General features: G+C 36.8%; 1 pseudogene; it reads right to left on the bottom strand.

Annotated features, from left to right (window-relative positions):
* Window positions 1-18,630: 18,630 nt before the first annotated feature.
* LOC100346277 (small ribosomal subunit protein uS2-like) lies at window positions 18,631-19,513 on the bottom strand (annotated as a pseudogene).
* Between the last annotated feature and the right edge of the window lie 2,302 nt (window positions 19,514-21,815).

Here is a 21,815-nt window from a genome sequence, read left to right as displayed (position 1 = left end):
AGTTTATCTCAAAATCTCATATTCTATTATTATTTGCTTAAGTTTTTCAGAAAGTCAGAACCAGTAGGATGAGTTGATAGATACATAAGTAGATAAATAAAGAGATCGTGTGTGTGCATAAGAAACAGAGAGAGAGAGAGAGAGAGAGAGAGAGAGAGAGAGAGGATTTATAAGATGAATTGTCCTGATGACTATGGAGCTGAAAATGCCAGGAGTGTAGCTCAGTTTGAAAAAGATGCAGAAGCAGGGAAATTGCTCAAGGAAGCCTGAGAATCTGGGGAGGTTGCTGGTGTAGATCCTGGAATCTCAATATTGCAGTCCTGGAGTTGTGATGTCCAAGGGCAGGTGAAGGAGACTAATCTAGTTTGAAGAGAAAGAAAACAAATATTTTCTGATATTTTTCATTCTGTTTGAGACTCAAGCCTGTGGGACTGTATCTGGTCATACTGAAGACAGATCTTCCCTACATGGCCCTGCAACTCACTCACCAATCTCTTCTGGAAGTGCCCTCACAGTTGCATCAGAAGTTCTATAGGTCTTCCTTAATCCAATCAAGCTGGTATTTAAAATTATCATCTACTATGTAAAGCTTGTGAATTATCTTTCATAAGCAGTGCTCTGTACATGTTCATGCTTTTGCAAATTTAAATAAAAGGGACTTTGATTAGGATATGTTTCTGCACTACACAACCTTGAGTGACAGTATGCCTAAGCAGAATTGTCATGGATGTCAAATGACAAGGATAATTGTCACTTGGAGGAGTAAGAAGACAGAATGGCTGTTTATTAGATAAAGAAGGGTAAAGAAGGGTGGGTAAGGGTCAAAGATAAACATTACCCAGATGTCACGTTTGCTTTAAGCTTATTTAAAGTAATAACCGTGCATACAATAGAATCAATTTGTTTCCCCATATATATATATAGTGTGTGTGTGTATATATATAGAGAGAGAGAGAGAGAGTAAATTTACAATGTCAAAAATGAGAGGTGAATTTTAAATGCAATTTTGTGGGTAACATTAACAATCATTTTAAATGCACTTAAAACTCTGGTCATTTTACTTTTTATTTGTATAATTCTTTAGTGGAGTATTAAATGTTGACAATAATGTAAGTTAAAATGTGATCTCAAAAAATAATAGTGAAAATATGAAATTTGAAAAATCAAAGCTATATCTTCCAGGTGTTTTACATATATTATGTGCCTCAGACTAATCTTCTAAGGTAAAAACATCAAGTTGAAATTAGAACATCTAAAAGAATGTTATGACAAATGATGATTTTGGGAATCAAAGACAAGTTTATCTTTTACTAAAGTTCATGTTTTTTTATAGTTATGTTTCACTGACTTCAAATCATCTTTTGTGCCTTCATATGCATATTCCATTTAGCCCACTCCTTATATTGTTACAAAACATTCTGTCAAATCATTTCTCCCTTTTCTTAGACATTTACCTTAAATAAACAATATTGCTGCTTTAATCATCCAATAACTACATCTTAGCCATTCCTGATAATTTTTTGTTTTCTTGTTTCTTTTTTCTTGAATAGTAGGACCTATCTTCACCTTTATGGTTCAGTATCCATTTCCCTTCCTTCATGAAAATGGGTTCTCATTGTTTAGGCCAGTCTTTCTTAGTGTTACAATCAAAATGCTCATTTGTGGGAATTAAAACACTTCTGTAACAAAGAAAAAATGTTGCTGATCCATTTCATCATGATTTTTCCATGTTTAGCAATTTTTGTATTGACTGACATACAGACTTGTGTCTATTTATAAATTTAACAACTGATCTTTGGACAAATAGCATGTCAAATTATTAAAAAGAAAATAGAAAACAATTCATCTCTATAAACCATTCATTTAAACAAGGAAAACAGACACGCAAATATAGAAGATACATGATGATCGCTACTATATTGGAAATATCAATATTGAAAGGAGAAATGGGATGAGATAATGACTGTGTAACTTAACATACTACAGTTTAATTTTAATTCAAATATATGTTATTTTCTTTTCTTTTCTTTTCTTTTTTTTTTTTGACAGGCAGAGTGGACAGTGAGAGAGAGAGAGACAGAGAGAAAGGTCTTCCTTTACCGTTGGTTCACCCCTCAATGGCCGCTGTGGCCAGCGTGCTGCAGTCGGCGCGCTGCGTTAATCCAAAGCCAGGAGCCAGGTGCTTTTCCTGGTCTCCCATGGGGTCCAGGGCCCAAGGACTTAGGCCATCCTCCACTGTACTCCCGGGCTACAGCAGAGAGCTGGACTGGAAGAGGAGCAACTGGGACAGAATCCAGTGCCCCATCTGGGACTAGAACCCCGGGTGCCAGCGCCACAGGTGGAGGATTAGCCTAGTGAGCTGCAGCGCCAGCCTATATGTTATTTTCTAAGGGGAATTTTCTTAAAAATTATCCAACAAATCTTTTCTTCGTTGGTTACCCATAACTCTCAGTTTTTTATTACCGTTGTAACAAATGACTGTAAATCTGGTGTCCTAACACATATCATAGTATGGTTCTGGACGTCGGAGTCCCAAATTGATTGACAGGCCTGTGTTCCATCTGTAGGCTGTAGGGTAAGATCTATTTCCATGTTTTTCCAGCTTCTGGGTGCTGCTGCATTGTAGGCTGTCTGTTCCCTTCTCCATCTTCACAGCCAATTTTGTAATTCTCTCTCTTTCTCTCTGACTCTTTACCCCCACTTCCTCCCTCACTTCGTCCTTCCTACATCTCTATTATTTCTATCTGATTGTGATCCTTTTACAGTTTCATTATAAATATAGGTTATATTCTCTATATTACAGTGGCACCACTGGAATAATCCAGAATACACTCTCAATTTAAATTCTTAACTTTCTAATATCTACAAAAATCCTTTGGCCATGGGACATTACATATTCCAGTTCTGGGAATTAGGAAACAAAGATTATTAATATGCAATTATCATACCCATTATAATCTTATAAGTAAATATGTATATATATGCATAAAATTGTGTAAGTACATATGCCATTTGCACATGTATTATATGAAAATGTATATGGTAATATGTAATATATGTAATGTGCCATTTATAATATATAATGTATAATATACATATTTGTATGTGTGGGTAACTATTTGCAAAATTAGTGAGTAAAAAAAAGGGAGGGGGCAGCCCTGTGGTGTAGTGGGTAAATGCCCTGGCCTGCAGCACCAGCATCCCATATGGGCGCTGGTTTGAGACCCGCTGCTCCACTTCTGATCTAGCTCTTGCTATGGCTTGGGAAAGCAGTAGAAGATGACCCAAGTCCTTGGGCCCATGAACCCACGTGGGAAGCTCCTGGCTCCTGCTTTGGATCTTTGGATCTGTGCAGCTCCAGCAGTTGTGGCCAATTGGGGAGTGAACCATTGGATGACAGACCTCTCTCTTTCTCTCTGCCTCTCTTCTTTGTGTGTAACTCTGACTTTCAAATAAATAAATAAATAAATAAATAAATCTTTTAAAGAATAAATGAGTAAACTTTAAGAAGATAGGGCGGTTTTATTGGAAAAAAAAAAAAAAACATGTTATCTGGATTCAAAACTCCTGGATACAAACACTTAAAGTTTGTGACTTTATCAAACCTATAAACACTTATGTAAATATTTCAGAGATTTTTAATGAAGCTTAAAAAGATAACACATGTAAAAACAGATCTTAGGTACTTAAATATGTTTTCCGTTTTCTACATTTACAGTTACACTACAGTGAAACAGAATGATGATAATAAAACAGGCTTCAAGTAGACAGTGAAGTAGTTAAAAGTAAACTGGAGGTTGAGACAGAATAGGATATTTGCTGTGGAGTCAGACATAACTGGGTATGAGTTTCAGATCTACAAATTTTATATTAAGAACTCAAGTTGTTTAAATGGTCTGTATTCCAAGTTCCCTCCCTCTATCCTTTTCTACTCACTTTATCTATATATCTAGTTACCAGTCTAGCAGCATACTTCAAAATATTCATGGAAAATCAAATTAAAGGTTAACTTTTTTATTTCAAAAGGTCTTGAAACCAATGCAAAATATGCATTTTCATGAAATTTTTGAAGATCTCTTATATGCATTGATTTCAGGGTGGGGTACCAAAATATACTACCTTTTAGCTCCACTTCCATGGACTCTAAAAACAAAGATATATTTCTTTAAACAAATTGACAGTGGGAGGGAGGAAAGGAGGGAGAGTGAAACCTTCCAGCTGCTAGTTCATTCTTCAAATGGCTGCAACAGCTGAGCTGGCCAGGCTGAAGCCCAGAGTCAGGAACTTAATACATGTCTCCAAAGTGAGTGGCCATTATCTACTGCTTTACATGCACATTAGCAGGAAGCTGGATCAAAAGTGGAGTAGTAATGAAACCAGCACTTTGATATAGGATGAAGGCATCCTAATCGTTAACTTAACCTTCTGTACCACAACATTAGTTTCCATGGACTATTTAGGTATCATTGACTTACTTTGATTGGAGAAAATAAGAGATTCTATAATTCAATAATTAATTAGCACACTACTAAACTTTCTGATACATTAATAATGATTAAGACAAATAGCTTATATTTTTAATTTATGCCTAAATCTGAATATTTTGCATATTAACTTATTCATTAACTTATTTACCCACAGAGCTGTATGAAGTAGAAATCATTTATTCAAAATTTTATGAATAAAGATAACTGAGACCATGCAGATAAAGTATCTTGGCAAAGGTTCCACAGTCAGCATGTGATAGAGGTAGGGTATATGCATATGAAATCTGGTTTTACATTGTAATACCAAGCTGTAATTTTGCTCTGTTTTCCCTTCTTTTTCAACTCACAAGCAATTTTGTATTTAAACAACTCCACTTTGTCTTGAAATATGAGCATAAAAAATTGTTTTTTGTTATAGAGAGAGAGAGAGAAAGAGAGAGAGAGATCATCTGCTGGCTTATTCTCCAAGTGCCCACAATGGTTGTAGTCAGGTTGGCCTGAAACCAGGAGCCAGAAACCCAACCCAGCTATTTGAACCAGAAATACTGCCTTTCTGGGTCTGCATTGACAGCAACCTGGAATTAGGAACTCAAATGGAGAATTGAATATAGGTACTGTTATATGTGATGAGGACTTTGTTTTAAAAGATGCATTTATTTATTTATTTGAAAGTCAAAGTTACACAGAGAGAGAAAGAGAGGCAGAAAGAGAGATGTCTTTCATCTGCTGGTTCACTCCCCAACTGGCAGCAACGGCTGGAGCTGCACCAATCTGAAGCCAGGAGCCAGGAGCCAGGAACCAGGAGCTCCCTCTGGGTCTTCCCACGTAGATTCAGGGACCCGAGGACTTGAGCCATCTTCTACTGCTTTTCCATGCCATCACAGAGAACTGGATCAGAAGTGGAGTAGCCAGAACACAAACCGGTACCCATATGGGCTGCCGGCACTGCAGGCAGTGGTTTTACCTGCTATGCCACAGTGCCAGTCCCCATGAGGATATCTTAATGAGCTTCTTAACTGTTAGAACAAATAATCTACATGATATATTTTTAAAGATATAAGAATGAAGAGGAAATCATAATTTTCATCGAAGAGATGAATACCTGTTCTGGACACTGCAGCAGTTGTGATCAACATAGAACGGAAATTCTTTGCTTAGATTTATAGTTTACATTTAGCATATTGCACAGCAAGTTTCCCTTGATGAATAAATGATTTTCTGAGACTTTTGTTTTTGCCAGGGTTTAGCTATATTCCCCTGTAAAGAGCCATATAGTAAATATTTCAGATTTTAGATTCTGTTGCAAGATTTCAGTTCTTCTATGCACACAAGTAGTCAGTCAATACTTAAATGAATGGACATAAGCTGTGTTCCAATAAAACTGCATATCCAAAAACAAACAATGGGTCAGAATTTTGCCCATAGTGTGATTTTCTGGGTTAAGTAAATACTTTACATTCAAGTTTGTCTTAAATGGTATTTTGTGCTAAACAAAAAGTTAAACAAAAATGTTTCCTTGTTCAAAAATGAATTTTTCCTAATAGTAATACTGAAAAATTGCATATGTGGCTGCTAAAGAGTCATGTAGATATTATAAAATCATCATGAATTAGGTTCATTTTGAAGATAATAAGTTAAGCAAAAATATCTAAGAACTAACATCTAATCAGTAGTTAAGCTGAGGTCTGAACCAAATAAATGCATCATATTGCTCCCTCATCTTAACCACCACACTCTTCTATCATCTAGATCCATTGACATATTTCTATGGGAAATACTGGTCATCTCCACAGCACAAAAATCAATGAGGTTCATTAAGCCAATCTCTGTATTTAAGCTAGTTTTCTATTATAATCAATAGTAGTTAATTATGAATGTTTAAATAGTGTCCATCATATGGAATGATCACAATAAATCAATAAAACCTCATGAGATACTGATCCTTTTTCTTTACATCATTTTTGAGATTATTAAAAGAAAGCAATGCCGCGCCGGTGCCGCGGCTCACTAGGCTAATCCTCCGCCTTGCGGTGCCGGCACACCGGGTTCAATCCTGGTCGGGGCGCCGGATTCTTTCCCGGTTGCCCCTCTTCCAGGCCAGCTCTCTGCTGTGGCCCGGGAGTGCAGTGGAGGATGGCCCAAGTACTTGGGCCCTGCATCCCATGGGTGACCAGGATAAGTCCCTGGCTCCTGGCTTCGGATCATTGCGATGTGCCAGTTGCAGCATGCCTGCTGGCGTGGCCATTGGAGGGTGAACCAACGGCAAAGGAAGACCTTTCTCTCTGTCTCTCTGTCTCTCACTGTCCACTCTGCCTGTCAAAAAATAAAAAAAAAAAAAAGAAAGAAAGCAATGCCTTAATTGACATACAATTATAAATTATTAGTTTTAAATTATTAATTTAAATTCTGTAAGATTTTGAATGTTGTTCAGATTTCTGCAGGGTCAACTCCTAGAATGCACAATGTTCATATATACTGTTGTGTGCAGTGTTCTGATCTCTAGTCACATTTATTTGTAGAATACAATTTAATCATCCAAACTCAGCAAGTAATTTTTCCATCTTTAAGATAAGATATATTTATATCTTAATATTTAATATAAGGAACTGTAATATTATGCTATTAAAGTTAACAACAAATATTAGATGTGAGGGACATATTTTGTACAAAAAAAGTCACGAACTTACTAATTAGTAGGATTCATTTATTCTCTTAGTCAATGATCTTTTTAAGAAAATTTCTTTCTTGCCTTCCTTTCTTCTTTCTTTCCTTTGAAAGAATGATGAGAAAGAGAGAAAGAGAAAGAGAGAGAGAGAGACAGAGAGGGAGGGAGACAGAGATCTTTCGTTTGTTACTTCCTTTCCCGCAAGACTGGGCAGACTAAGCCAGGAACCAGGAACTCTATGTGTGTCTGCCACATAGGTGGCAGGAACCAAGCACTTGTGTCATCATCTTGCGCCTGCAAGCAACATTAGAAGAAAGCTGGCTATGAAGCATGAGGGAGACAAGAATAGAACTTTGCACTTCAATATGGGATATGGACATCCTAAATGATGGATTCATCCACCTTGGGAGCTCTGGCCCTGATTCTTAATATTCTGAGTTGTATGTTGACTTATGACACAATATTTTCTTTGTTAAAACCTAGAAAATTTAATCAATGCTAAGAATTTTAGTAAGCCATATCTACTTTTAAGTAACATTTTACAAAACATAAAATATTTTGAAATATTTATTTATTTGAGAGACAGGATAATAGAGAGAGGGAGAGACAGAGAGATCTTCCATCTGATGGTTCACTCCCTACATGGTCACAAAAGCAGGAGCTGGACAAGACTGAAGCCAGGATGCTTGAATTCTATGGATCTCCCTTTGGGTAGCAGGACCATCTTCCACTTTCACAGGTGCATTAGCAGGAAGCTAGATCAGAAGTAGAGCAGGTAGGACTTAAACTGGCACCCGTATGCTAGCATTGCAGGTGACAGTTTAAATCACAGTGCAACAACACCATCCTCTACGTAAAATATTTTTAAAAAAATTGTATTATTAAAGCACTAAATAGCTTAAAATAATTTTATTGGAAAGTTCTATAACACTATAAATATTACATTTGAGATTTATCTTGAGAAAGAATAACAATTTATTTAAACTCTAAACACAAAGCAGCACTTAACTACAAATGATATTGCATTCTTATTTAATATCAACAAATTCTGTAATATCTAATTTTAAAAACATTTTGTTTTCTCACATCACTCGCTATTTTTTTAAATAGATGTTAATTACACTCTTATGTTAAAATGTTCAACACATTATGCTGGCAAGGATTTAGAAAAAGAATCCAATAAACTCCCTTCAGTCTAAATCACCATCAGGGGAACAGAAACAAGTGTGTGTCAGTATGTTCAGTATTGGAACCCAGGGGGACATAACACTTGCTGCGTGTGGAGAAAAAAACAGCAGGACTTTTCAGTAAAAGGAGACAGAGGGAAAACTTGTGATCACAAAACAGAAAAGCATATTGCTGATAAGACATAAGTGTTAGAGCTTTTCTACAACCTCAAGCTGTGCTTCTCCCAACAAAACTCTCATTCTAATTTACACAAGGCAATTTTAGTTGCACAGCTAGAAAGAACTGTGAAAAATGAAATTAGTTGTTCTTTTACTAGGGATGATTCATTGCAAACTTCTGACATGCTTTTCTCTTTTGAACTCTGTTAAAATAGCTGAGTCTAGAATTGCATTATAAAATTATTTGCTAAAGAAAACAGAATAATTTGTAACATGCATTTTGATGTAGTCTTACTCTTTTCTATAATAAATAATGTTCATGAAATTTATTTACTTGAAAAAAAGGAAGACTAGATCAGACATCTGGCTATTGCCTGACACCACAAGCTTTGCTCTAATTAAAGGTGCACCTCTAATCCTAGAGAGACTGTTCTCCATTGCTCATCATAGACATAGAGTGTAAAGAAGAGAAAGTAGATCCCTTTCAAATTATCTCCTGTCTTGCCCTCTCATGTTTGTGACATGCCTTGGCTCAGAATACATAGATTTATCACATTAACATCTAAAGAAAAAGGTTTGGCTCTCCTCATCAGTCTATAATTGTATTCTAAGTAATATAAAATGGGAAACTGATAATTGAGTCATTTTTTTATTTTACCTACTATTTTGTGTAATGTACTGCATGTTTATTTACACAAGTGATCCATGATTGCTTACAATTGCACAAATGGGTTTACTGGTGACTCATAAATAATTCCTATTAGGCTCATCTTTTCCCAGGTTTGGAAAATCCAGAGAGAAGTTCAGGTTGGGGAGATGAGGGTGAGAAAAGTTATTCTTTCAGAAAGACTTCACAGAAGAAAGGGAGGGGATTCTGACTTTCCATTACTTATTAATTTTACACAAGCAAAGCTATATTAATTATATTTTTATCATTAAAGAGATACAATCCCACTGGATTTTAAAAGTGAAGTTCTCACTTTTGAAACGAATGTACCCTCTATTTCTCAACATGGGTAATGGTTGGTTTAAACGAAATTAAATTAGTTTCCTAACACTAAGAACGGTACTATCTAACATTCATTATATTCTTTGCCAACAACTGTGATTTGACCCTGCTCAACAGCTATGACTTGATCTTTTATACATGAAACATTGAAACTCACAAATGTTATCAAAACTATCAAAATACATCAGAGATAATTAATGGTATTCCAGGATTCAAAGGATTTTTCTTAACATTTTCATTTATTTATTAGGGAAGCAGAGTTGCAGAGAGAGAGAGAGACAGAGAGGTCTACCACTTGCTGGTGTACTTCCCAAATGGCTGCAATGGCCAGAGCTGGGCCTATCCAAAGCAATGAGTCAGGGTCTTTTTCCTGGTCTCCCATATGTGTGCAGGGGCCCAAGTACTTGAGCTATCTTCTGCTGCTTTCCAGGCCGTAGCAGAGAGCTTGATCAGAAAAGGAACTGCTGGGACACGAACTGGCACCCATATGTCATGCTGGCACCTCAGGTGGAGGCTTAGCCTACTATGCCACAGTGCTGGCCCCCAATGCTTTCATTTAATTTTAAATACATTTCTTAAAATTGAACCTACACACATACTTTTTCTCATAGCTGCTAGATGATTTCCCTCCATTTTGTTTATGCCTCTTGCAATTATCACTACATGTTTTCATTAAATTCTGATTAACAGGCATAGGAACTACCCACAAATGCAGCCTTCAGCTAAACGTAAAATATTGAAAATTGCATATTTTTTAAATATTCACTTTTTCCCCATGTTTTAAAGCAAGTGAGCGATGGAACAATGGCCCTTCAAGGGTGCTTTGGACCTAGATTCCTTTCATTTTACTTTTTTTTTTTTTTTTTAGGATTTATTCATCTATTTGAGAAGCACAGTTACAGACAGAGAGTGAGAGAGGCAGAAAGATCTTCCAACTTCTGATTCACTCCACAGATGACCACCATGGTTGGAGCTGGACTAGACCGAAGCCAGGAGCTAGGAGCTTCTTGCAGGCCTCTCACTTGTGTGCAAGGTTCAATAATTTGGGCCATCTTCCACTGCTTTCTCAGGCCATTTGCAGAGAGCTGGATTGGAAGTGGAGCATCTGGGACTCGAACTGGTGCTGCAGATGGAGGCTTAACCTACCACGCCACAGTGCCAGCCCCATCCCGTATTTTTCATCTTCTCTGACATGAATGTCTTTAAAGTTACTCCAGTGAAACTAATATATTGTCTAGTCTCTATAGATAACATATATTTAGCTACTTGTGGAAAGTTTCAGGTATTTGGTAAACATGTTTTTCTATGAAGTGTTCCATGCTTAAAGCATGGCTCTTCTACCTCACAAGTTCTTTTATTAATGTTGATATTTTATGTAGCATTTTAGAAGATATTACTATTAAGATTTGATAATTTTGATACCTTAGCAGTAGACTTCATTGCCTACACAATAAACCTGTGTGTCTATTTGAATGTCACCTCCCAATCAACAAATATAGAATGAAGTGCTTCTGTTTTATCTCTTTATTTCTGTTTTCTTTTTTAAATTTTAAATTCTGACACACTTACCATCCTTATTTCACTTAAAGAGGGATGCTGGTATTTTAAGTTCTGTAAAAATATTGCAAATGACAGAGAAATCTTTATATTAATTTGTAAACTACCGCCCAACATTGTGCCTATAGTTATAAGTACTGTACTGGACCCTTAAAATATGATAAATGGGTATATCTCAGGTTAAATTTTCTTGCCACAATAGAAAGGAGAAATAAGTTAGTACTTGACTATCAAGGTTAGCAGGCAGAGTGAAGTGGGGGAGAATGCTGCACAGGTCCAGATCAGTTTTAGGCTACAGCTTAAAACTTAGCTCCCTGGGGAAGAGATATTAGTCTAGTGGCTAAGACAACCACTTCTCACATCAGAGGAGCTTCCTGACAGTATAGACCCTGGGATTCAACTTGTTGAGTTCATGTAATTGGAATCCTGCTACCGACAGGGAAGCCTGAATTGCATTATTTGCTCCTAGATTTTACCTGACCCAGCCCTGTCCATTGTAGACAATTAGAGAGAAAACCAGCAAATAGGAGCACTGTCTCTGCCTCCCAAATAAACAAAAAATATTGTTTAAATTAAAATGTCTGTATAAATAGATAAAATCAAATGAAGCAACTTCTGAGCCTACTGTATTGTGTTAAAAAATAAAACAAAACAAAATCACACATGGTATCCAGGGAAGTTAAAAAGATGACACCATATAAAAGTAATGCAGAATTACACTATGGAAATATGTATTACATACTCTGTGATGGTGTTGAAAGTTTTCCGTATTTTATGAAACACTCCAGCCCTAGGAACCTAAAAAAATATTCAGAGCATCAGGGGTCGGCGCCTTGGCTAACTTGGTTAATCCTCTGCCTGTGGTGTCGGCATCCCATGTGGGCACGAGGTTCTAGTCCCGGTTGCTCCTCTTCCAGTCCAGCTCTCTGCTGTGTCCTGGGAAGGCAGTGGATCATGGCCCAAGTTCTGGGGCACCTGCGACTACGTGGGAGACCAGGAGGAAGCACCTGGCTCCAGGCTTAGAATTGTCACAGCGCCAGCCGTAACGGCCATTTGGGAAGTAAACCAATGGAAGGAAGACCTTTCTCTCTGTCTCTCTCTCACTGCCTATATTTCTACCTGTCAAATAAATAAATAAAAAAAATATTAGCATGTTATAGGTCCTCAATATATATTTTTCAGCAAAGTAATCAATTTAATATTCATTTGAGGTAGAATGAAGCAAAGTGGAAAGTAAATGCATACATCTGTTGATTCACAAACCTGGGATTCAGTCTCAGTTATATTCCCATTCTAATATCCATGCCTACCGGTACAGTAAGTATGAAACCTGTCTCTCTTCTCACTTAAGTTACTGGCTCTTTCAGCATATGAACAAAGAGTTAGCCATCTTTCTATCTCCAACTCCTATCATAGTATCGAACACAGTGTTCACTCAGTAAATATCTACTGCATAAATTATTGAATATAAGTCTTAAGGTGTTTAAAACTAATTTTTGTGGGTCTAGATGAAAGTTCTTGGGCTATAGAAACAGTTGAAGCAGATTTTTTAAAATGAGGGTTAAAATTTGCCTTGTTCCTTTGCTTTACGGAGTGGGTGTTGTGGCAATATGGATTAAGCCACCATTTGTAACACTAGTATCCCTACCAAAGTGCTGGTTTGAATCATGGCTACATTGCTTCTGCTCTGGTGTCCTGCTAATACACCTGGGAAGGCAATGGAAGATGGCCATTGTAATTTAGCCCTGCCATGCATGTTGGAGAACAGGATGGAGTCAGAACTGACTATTGGGGAGTGAACTAGGAGATGGAAGAATTTCTCCCTCTCTTGCTCTCTCTCCCTTCCCCCCTTCATCTCTCTCTCTCTCTCTCTCTCTCTCTCTTATCCCTCATTATCTTGGGCAAATATATCTTTTAGAAGGAGAAACACTTGGGGGATGGTGCTGTGGCGTAGCAGGTAAGGCTGCCTCCTGCAGCACCGACATCCTATATGGGTGCCGGTTCAAGTCCTGGTGCTCCACTTCCTATTCAGCTCTCTGCCATGGCCTGGGAATGCAGTAGAAGATAGCCCAAGTCCTTGGGTCCCTGTACCTGCGTGGGAGACCAGGAAGAAGCTCCTGGCTTCTGTCTTCCTGTGGATGAAGCTCTGACCATTGTGGCCAATTGGCGGGTGAACCAGTGGGTGGAAGACTTCTCTCCTTCTGCCTTTGCCTCTCTGTAACTCTGCATTTCAAATACATAAATAAATCGTTAAAAAAAAGAAAAACAGAGTTGAAGAAACAGAAAAAGTAAATTCCAAAAAAGAGAAAGATAAGAACAATGTGGGGACAGCCTGTGAACTCAACAAAGTGAAAAAAATATAGGGTTGTACAAAACAGAATCATTCTAACTGTACTTATATTTTATGTTTGTCTTCTTCACCATGAATGGAATTTTGAATCTGCTATCAGATAGGAAACTATTCTCTCATTGGACAGGGTAGCATATAGGTTGGCATGTGACATTTCACATATTTTTTCATAAACACCTTTTCCAAAGCAAAAACTACTAGTAGTACTTTCTTATGTAGTAAGTGGAATAACTAAATATTTTCAATTTGTATATTCAAGAGATTCTCTGAAGCAGCAGTTCATTTTTCATTTAAATTGGGATTTCTTCTTTGTTTTACAGTGATTGCCAGTTACCATTAAAAGTTGGATAATTAACACTTCAAAATAGTGTGAAAACAGGAAAAAACATATATACCTAATAAATTTAATATCAGATCAAGAGTAAATAGTTGCTGAAACTAAAATGCATTCTACATTGAGAAATATTACTCCATCATTTCCATAGTGTGCCACGTGGGGCTGTCTGGCAGTGTTGCCCAAATACATGAAAATAATCTATTCTCATTTCTTCAGTACATACCAGTAAATTATATTTTTGGATTCTGAGGTATTTTGCTTTTTCTTTCAGTCTCCATATCCAGGGTTATGTAGAAAAATTATAGAAAAATTGCTAAATGGTTCACTTTAAAGTGACACAAAGAAAAGCAATTGCTAGTATAGTCTATCAGCTACAGAATCCCACTGACAAACTCTTAAGTGAAGACTAATCTGTGAGTGTAGAAAACCCAAAGTATAAAGATATCTCTATGACAGATTACATAAAATATCTTGATATGAGACCTAATGAGCAAATTCATGTAGGCAAGAGGGATAAATGTGACTATTTTATAGAAATGTACCAGTTGGATAGTAAAAAGATCTACCTAAAAATGTATCCTAAAGGACTTTTCTTTACTCTCAGCCATAAAAACTTAAAAGGTACTAAGATTCTGACCAAATTCAGACCTAAATGAAAGTCAGGTGATTCATCATGATGGATCTTGCAACAATGAATCTGAAGTTTTGATTACAATGAACCCCTTGGAAAAAAAAAAAAAAAATCTCACCACCCGCCTCCGGAATGTAACACATAAAAAGATGACTTCTTAACTGAACTCCTTAAGACCAGAACACTAAAAAGCAGTAGTGATATTTCAGTACTTTCAAAGAAAACTGTTGGCTGAAATAGACTTTCTATGTGGACTCTATAAGTATACGTTGAAATTCACCAGGTGCTGGATAGATAACTTTAATGTGACTAACCCACACACACTCATTTGCAGTGAGTTTGAGGAAGATGTATCTGGGCCATTCCCATGTACTTATTTCTTAGAGTTTTCAACATTTCATAGTTAGCACAATAAGACAGCAGATTATGATTTTCTCCAAACTTCATTATAACTGACAATTTTTATGACATAACACTGACATAAGGATACATTAAGTCCCTTCTTTTTTCACAGAACCACATCACAGCTTGTAAGAAATCTTCCAAATTCATGAGGAGGCAGCAGGGCAAGTGGCTCTGTGCCATCTCAGTAGAAGTGCTGCTTGAGACTTTTTAATAAGGGATTCTAATCAGGTGGATTATTTGTTCTGCATGTTTGGTTTCCCTATGCCCATGATGGGAAAGTGTTGAGCAATTTTAAAAAGTGGAATTGGCTACTGCTGTTATAGAGTGTTGTCTGCATTTCTGAATCTAGTCTTACATGCCAGTGAAGTACCTACCCAAAGCACTAATGCTTAATAGAGTCAGTTAAAAGTCTTGAATCCAGAGTAAGAATCCATGTTTTCTATTTGATAAGCTATTATTACTACATGGTAGGGGGAGCATAGTCAGCAATAACTTTAATCCCCCAAATACTTAAATCAACTCTTCTGTTGGTGCCAGAAATATAATTATTTTCTCATAAGCCATGCATTCAAAGATTGAATTTTCAGCAGCATCTCCTTTTATTTTGGAGTGCACATAGCCCTAGGATAGTTTTCACATCTGCCTTTAACAATTGTACTTCTTAAATTACTTACTCTAGAATTAAGTGTACTATAGAATTTTGTAAGTACAAATAATATTGTATGTGACTTGCAGGGCAATCTTTAATCAGTATATAATAGATCTTTATATGTCATTTTAGGCTTAAGTATCAACCTATTATGTATTCACATAAAATTGGTTAAATATTACAACTGTGAAAAGTGCTGCAGAGACATTCTGTAACTTCTTCAAAGCCATGTATTAAAGAATACATTCAGGATTGGCATCTGGAGAGTCTAATACCAGAATCTATGAATTTAATCATTTTGATATGTTGTCTCACTTTTGTGATTGTGACTTTTGTGTTTTTCTTGATAGGAATATAATTTATAATTAAGTCACCCTGACATAAGTGTTCAGATATATTATATAGAAGCATAAAAATAAAAGTTACCATGGAAGATATTTGGCATTAAGATAAAATTTTATATCAAAAGAGAAAGATCACACTGTTAAAAAGTTTGTCAAGGATGTTCTTTTTTGTATGGCTTGCTTTTATTTGTAATTAGAAAAAATCCATTTATCTTCCTTTTTACCAGTAAAGCAAATTTTAAGTTAAAAGCACAATATAATTGATATTAAGTTACACAGTTAGCAAGATATATACAAGAGCTACGTGAGATAACCTACAAAACTGTTACAGAAGAAATCCAGTAAGTAAAGTATGGAGAGATGTTCGCTGTTCATGAATATTAGGAGTCAACATTGTCAGGACATTAGTTCTTCCCAAATTCTCATGACTATCTTAAAAAGAAGGAAGATTTCAAATTCACAAACTGTCAATCTTCTTTTTTTTCCTTTGGTATTTAGATGTTCAGCTGATTGGAAAATATCATCCCATACAAAAGAAAACAATCCACTTTCATGAATTCAACTAATCAATTGCCAATATCATCCATAAACATTTTTATAAACATATTCAGTAATGATGTTTAATATGGGCACCCTTTGTTCTAATCAAGTTGACACATAAACTTAGATATGACACTTATTAAGAACTTATGTTCCTTGCTAAAGTAACAAAAATAGTAATGGTAGTACTATAGGAATGTTTTTGTTAGACTCTGCCTCGACCTCATTTTCACATAAACTACATAGAGTATTACCAGAACATGCTTAAAAAACTATTTATCTAGAAGGATATACAGATCAATCGACCAATCAAATAAATAGCCCCATGATTTTGATGCATTAACTCACTAATTGTGCACTAAATATCAATGAAATCAAATGTAACATTTGCTTTTATATGTATTATTATTTTATGTAAATCATAATGCTGTATGGAAACAATTAAAAAGTAAGGTTTTAATATCATCAGGCATATAATTCTTTTTCTGTGGTTATTAATTTTAACACTGATTGCAACATCATGTTAAGGATACAGTAACAGATGGGAATTTCCCTGTAGAGAAAATTTAACTTCACTATGCAACAAGATTTATTTGCCTCATCAAGAAAATATATGGTAGGTCAGAAAATACAATCCTTTGGGACTTCTTAGTCATTAAAAAAACATAAGTTTTCCACGGTAAGAATTCCAAATAATTGTTCTGTATAATTTTTTCTGGGAGAGGGGAGTAAGCCTACAGTTTTTTATTTTAAGATTTTATTTATTTATTTTTTTATTTGAAAGGTAGAGTTATAGACAGAGAGAGGAGGAGAGAGAGAAAGGACCTCCATCTTCTGGTTCACTCCCCAAATGGCCCCAACAGCCAGAGTTGGGCCGGTCCAAAGCCAAGAGACAGGAACTTCTTCTGGTTCTAAGTGCCATTCTCTACTGCCTTCCCAAACCATAATAGAGAGCTGACGGGAAGAAAAGCAGCCAGGACAGGAACTGGCACCCATATGCGAGCATGGTACCGCAGGCTGGGGCTTAGCTTACTGGGCAACAACATCAACCCCAAGTCTACAGTTTTGAAGACAGAGAAATAGAAAAATCCTTAAGACACCAAAAGACATTCTGTGATATTTATAAGGTGAAAAATATAAATATAATCACATGCAATTTGGACTCCTGTCTAGTTTCTTTGTTTTTCCCTTTAAAGAATAAGAGTGTCAATCGTTAAACCAACAACAGGAGTCACTGTGCACTTACTCCCCAGGTAGGATCTCTGTCCTTAATGTGTTGTAATATGCAAATTAAAGGTAAAACTAGTATTCAAACTGAAATCTTTATTTAGTATATACTGTTGATCTTCTGTATATAAAGATAATTAAAAATGAATCTTAATGAAGAACGGGATGGGAGAGAGAGTAGGAGATGGGATGGTTTGTGGGTGGGAGGGAGGTTATGGGGAGAAAACCGCTATAATACTGAAGTTGTACTTTCAAAATTTATATTTATTAAATAAAAGTTTTTGTTAAAAAAAAAGAAGGACCATAGACCCTAAAGTTACACATGTTGTTTTAGAGCTGTGGTTTCTCTGCTTCCCAGATAATAAGTTGGGCAGGAGGAAACACAGTTTTCTAAGTACCAGTGTCTTCATCTGTAGAATTTAAACCTATTGTAAGGATCAATTAAAATAATAAAGTTCTTGACTTTTAAAATAAAAGAAAAATAATATAATGAAAGTGCTTGAATATAAGTGAAAAAGACATTAAATTGCATAGTCATTTAGAATTGCATCATTCTAAATGGATACAAAGATTTAAGAACTATGTATAGAACATAAAAGAATGAAATAAAATAAAAAGAATATAAAATTACTACTTAAAACTCTAAACAGAAATTATTATTCCTAATGGCTTAATTTCTAAGATAATATGATATCACACACGGTATAGAATATGAATCAGCGTATATTATAGCTTCATTTGTTATAAAATTACATGAAAATCCAAACTTCACATCTCAATTAAGATCTTATTTTGAAATTATAAGGTGAATAAAATTTTAATTTAAAATTTACATGTGGAAATGCTAAATGCATATGAGTTGTTTTCATACTAAAGGTTACATTTACAATTCATATTGTGACAAAATAAGCTGAATTAAAATATCATAAAAAATCTCATTTATTGATGATTCTAGTTCACTTCAGTGGTTTTGACCTTGGGTAGCCTCTGGTATCTTTCTTTTCCTATTTTTTCCGTAGAAACTGGTGTTTATTTTCCACCAACCTCATTTCCATATTTGCTTCAGAGACCATGACAAGCAGCTTAAGACCACTCAGTGGTTGTTCCTTCCTATCCACTCAGTGGCCTGAGCAGTGGGCACTGCAGACCAGTCTTCAGTGGCAGGCTGAGCACTCCAGTCATCAGTAGGGAACTGCTGAATAGGCACAGAGGGCACCTGCATGCCTTCAGACCAGTCTGCAACCTCAGGCTGAGTAGCAGTGAACTCAGGCTCTGGGGCCATCCATTCACCTGAAACTCCTCCTTGGTCACAGCTTTTTCAATGGTGACCTGCTCTTCTTTTTCAATCTCTTCAGGATCTCTGTAGGCATGACCTCCCAGGGGTGTTCATGGGAGATGGTACCACGCGTGTACAGAACCTCCTGGGCCAGCATCCACCACATCAGACCCACTGAGTGGGCTCCCTTTTTGTTGCATGGGATGGCAATGTCCAGGAAGCACAGAGGAGAGTCTATGTTACACAGAGCAATGGCAGGCAGGTTCACATAAGATGCCTCTGTGAGAGGCTGGTGGAGAAGTCGTGGTTCCCGGAAGGCTGCCTAGATCTGGTTAGTGAAGCTTCCAGGTGTGAAGTGGTCAGCCATGGAGTAGCTCCAGTGGCAGCAGCAAACTTCAGCACAGCCCTCTGGCCAATGTTCCTAGAGGATATCACACTGACATCAGCAAGGTTTTCAATGGCCACAATAGCATGAGCTGCCAACAAAAACTTCTCCCAGGTCCTCTTCAGATTGATGATGTAGATGTCATCACTTTGCCTTTTGTAGATGTATTGTTGCATCTGGAAGTCAAGGTTTGTGCCACCTAGGTGGGTTCCTGCTGCAAGGAACTTGAGGATATCTTCCTCCTTCATTTGCAGGACATCAAGGGCTCCAGACATTGTGACAGCTTCCCCTTAAGTTATGCCGGGAATCAAGAACAACGCTGTATGGGGCTTTCGCTGGGTAGAGCAGAAAGGAAGGACCTCTGGCATCTTTCAAGATGCATTCATTAAGAGATTGCGAACACAAATAAGTTTGATATTACATATGATTTATTTCAGAAATATTGTTGTTTGTAGTAGGTCAACTCTAACTCCTGTCTGGTCTTACATTGACCACAGATTACAAAGGGCAGAGACCCTAAAGAAGTTTAGTGTCTTAATGCAATTAATAATGAAGGGCCGAGATTTTTCACACAGCTTTATACATTAACAAAAGGTTTAGAGAACTATAACAAATTAAACTGATTTTTGTTAATTGTCTTACAATTATATGTGTATATGTGTCAATATACATCAAAAGACCAAATAATATGCATAGTTTAACTCTATGGGCTATACCATCAGTGTTGCAACCCTGTCCTGAAAATAAGACAATAAAACCAACCAAACAAAAAACCTAGTTATTCAAAATAAGTGTATTCTGTGTTACATTTCCACTATATCACCAACAGCAAGGAACTGGCTAGCTAACCTCCGATATATGTCATTCATTTATATGGTTTCAGCATCCCTGGATTCTACAGATAGTCTATTCAATATAAGGATGAATATCTACGTTTTTGTTATCAAAATGTCTGTAAAATTCTATTCAAGTGATATGTCTCAAGCATTATTTTTATTTTCCTATATCTAATTGCCAATCATTGATCAATCAGATTCCTTTTGTCATGTCACCCATCCAAGCCTTATGTTGTTGCTCTCCTTCTGTAGTATAACTTTGGACATTTTATGAAAAAAGACTGAGAATTCTAAGGAAACTAGGATAATCAGGCCCTTGAATGTTTTTTTTTTCTTTTTCTGCTCTTCTAATTATAGGCACACAAGCACCAGAATACCTTCTCCCGAGGGAAGAAAGTGCTCAGTGACAGAAAGTGCAGAAGGTGCAGAGGATGCTGAGGAGCAGAGCTGGTGTAAAATGAAATGAAAGTAAGAAGACTCTGAGCACAGGGATTTTGGAATGCTGATTTGTGCACAGAGATCCTCTGGCAGTCAAAGAAATATGGTTACCTCATTAACCATCCAGTCTAGTAAAGATATTCAATATATAATTGTAATTTTTGAATCTTGGAGACAATCTAAGTTAACATGATTGATGATTTTTGTCTACTGGGACCACTAGCAAGAGAGGCAGCTTCAATTCAAAGACTTTTCTTGGAGTTTGAGATTATTGCCTCCTTGAAAAAGTCACTATGCAGCCTTTACAACAACTATAGGCTTGTTAAATGCCTCTTGTTGAAACCAAGAACCATGAGACTGCCACTGTGGCATAGTGGGCAAAGCCACTGCCGGCAGTGCCAGCATCCCAAACAGGCACCAGTTTGAGTCCCAGCTGCTCCTCTTCCTATCCAGCTCTCTGCTATGGCCTGGGAAAGCAGTAGAAGATGGCTCAAGTGCTTTGGCCCTTGCACCCATGAGTGAGACCCAGAAGAACTCCTGGCTCCTAGCTTCAGTTCAGCACAGTTCTTGCTAGTGCGGCCATCTGGGGAATGAACCAGCAGATGGAAGACCCCTCTCTAGCGCGCTCTCTCAGTCTTTCTGTAACACTGCCTTTCAAATGAATAAACAAATCTTTAGAAAAGAAAAAAAAAAAAAGAAACCAAATACTTGATCCTAAGATCTTTCATTCACTGGTTAACTCACCAAATGGCAGCATCAGCCAGGACTGAGCCAGGACTGAGCCAGGATTGAGCCAGGCCAGAGCTAGGAGTGAGGAGTTTCATTCTGGTCTTCCATGAGGGAGGCAGGTGTCCAAGGATTTGGGCCATCTTCTACTGCTTTCCGATGCCATCTGTAGAGAACTGGTTCAGACTGAAGCATCCAGAACACAAACTAGCACCCATATGGGATACTGGTATTGCAGGGAGCAGTTTGATCCACTATGCCACAATGCCAGCATATATTCCATATTTCTAACTACATGCTTGGATTTCAGTTGGAGTCTTAGATATCACATGCCCACATCTAAGATCTAGTTATTTCTCTCCAATCTTTTTTCTTCTTCAGTCTCCATTTCAGAACCATTGGCAACATAATTCTTCCATTTGTACACACCTACATTTGAGTTGTATCCTTCACTCTTCTTTCCTCTCTCTCTACATCTGGTTGGTCAGGAAATTCCACATTCTTCACCTTGAAAATATATCCAGAATCTGACCACTGACCTCACTGGCCATGTACTGATTTAAATCGCTATTCCCTAATAAAGATTATTTTATTCACCTTATAACTG

This window comes from Oryctolagus cuniculus, chromosome 9 (assembly GCF_964237555.1).
Source record: "Oryctolagus cuniculus chromosome 9, mOryCun1.1, whole genome shotgun sequence".
Taxonomy (NCBI): domain Eukaryota; kingdom Metazoa; phylum Chordata; class Mammalia; order Lagomorpha; family Leporidae; genus Oryctolagus; species Oryctolagus cuniculus.
Note: the sequence above shows the minus strand (reverse complement) of the source record. Positions and strands in the feature narration are given on the sequence as shown.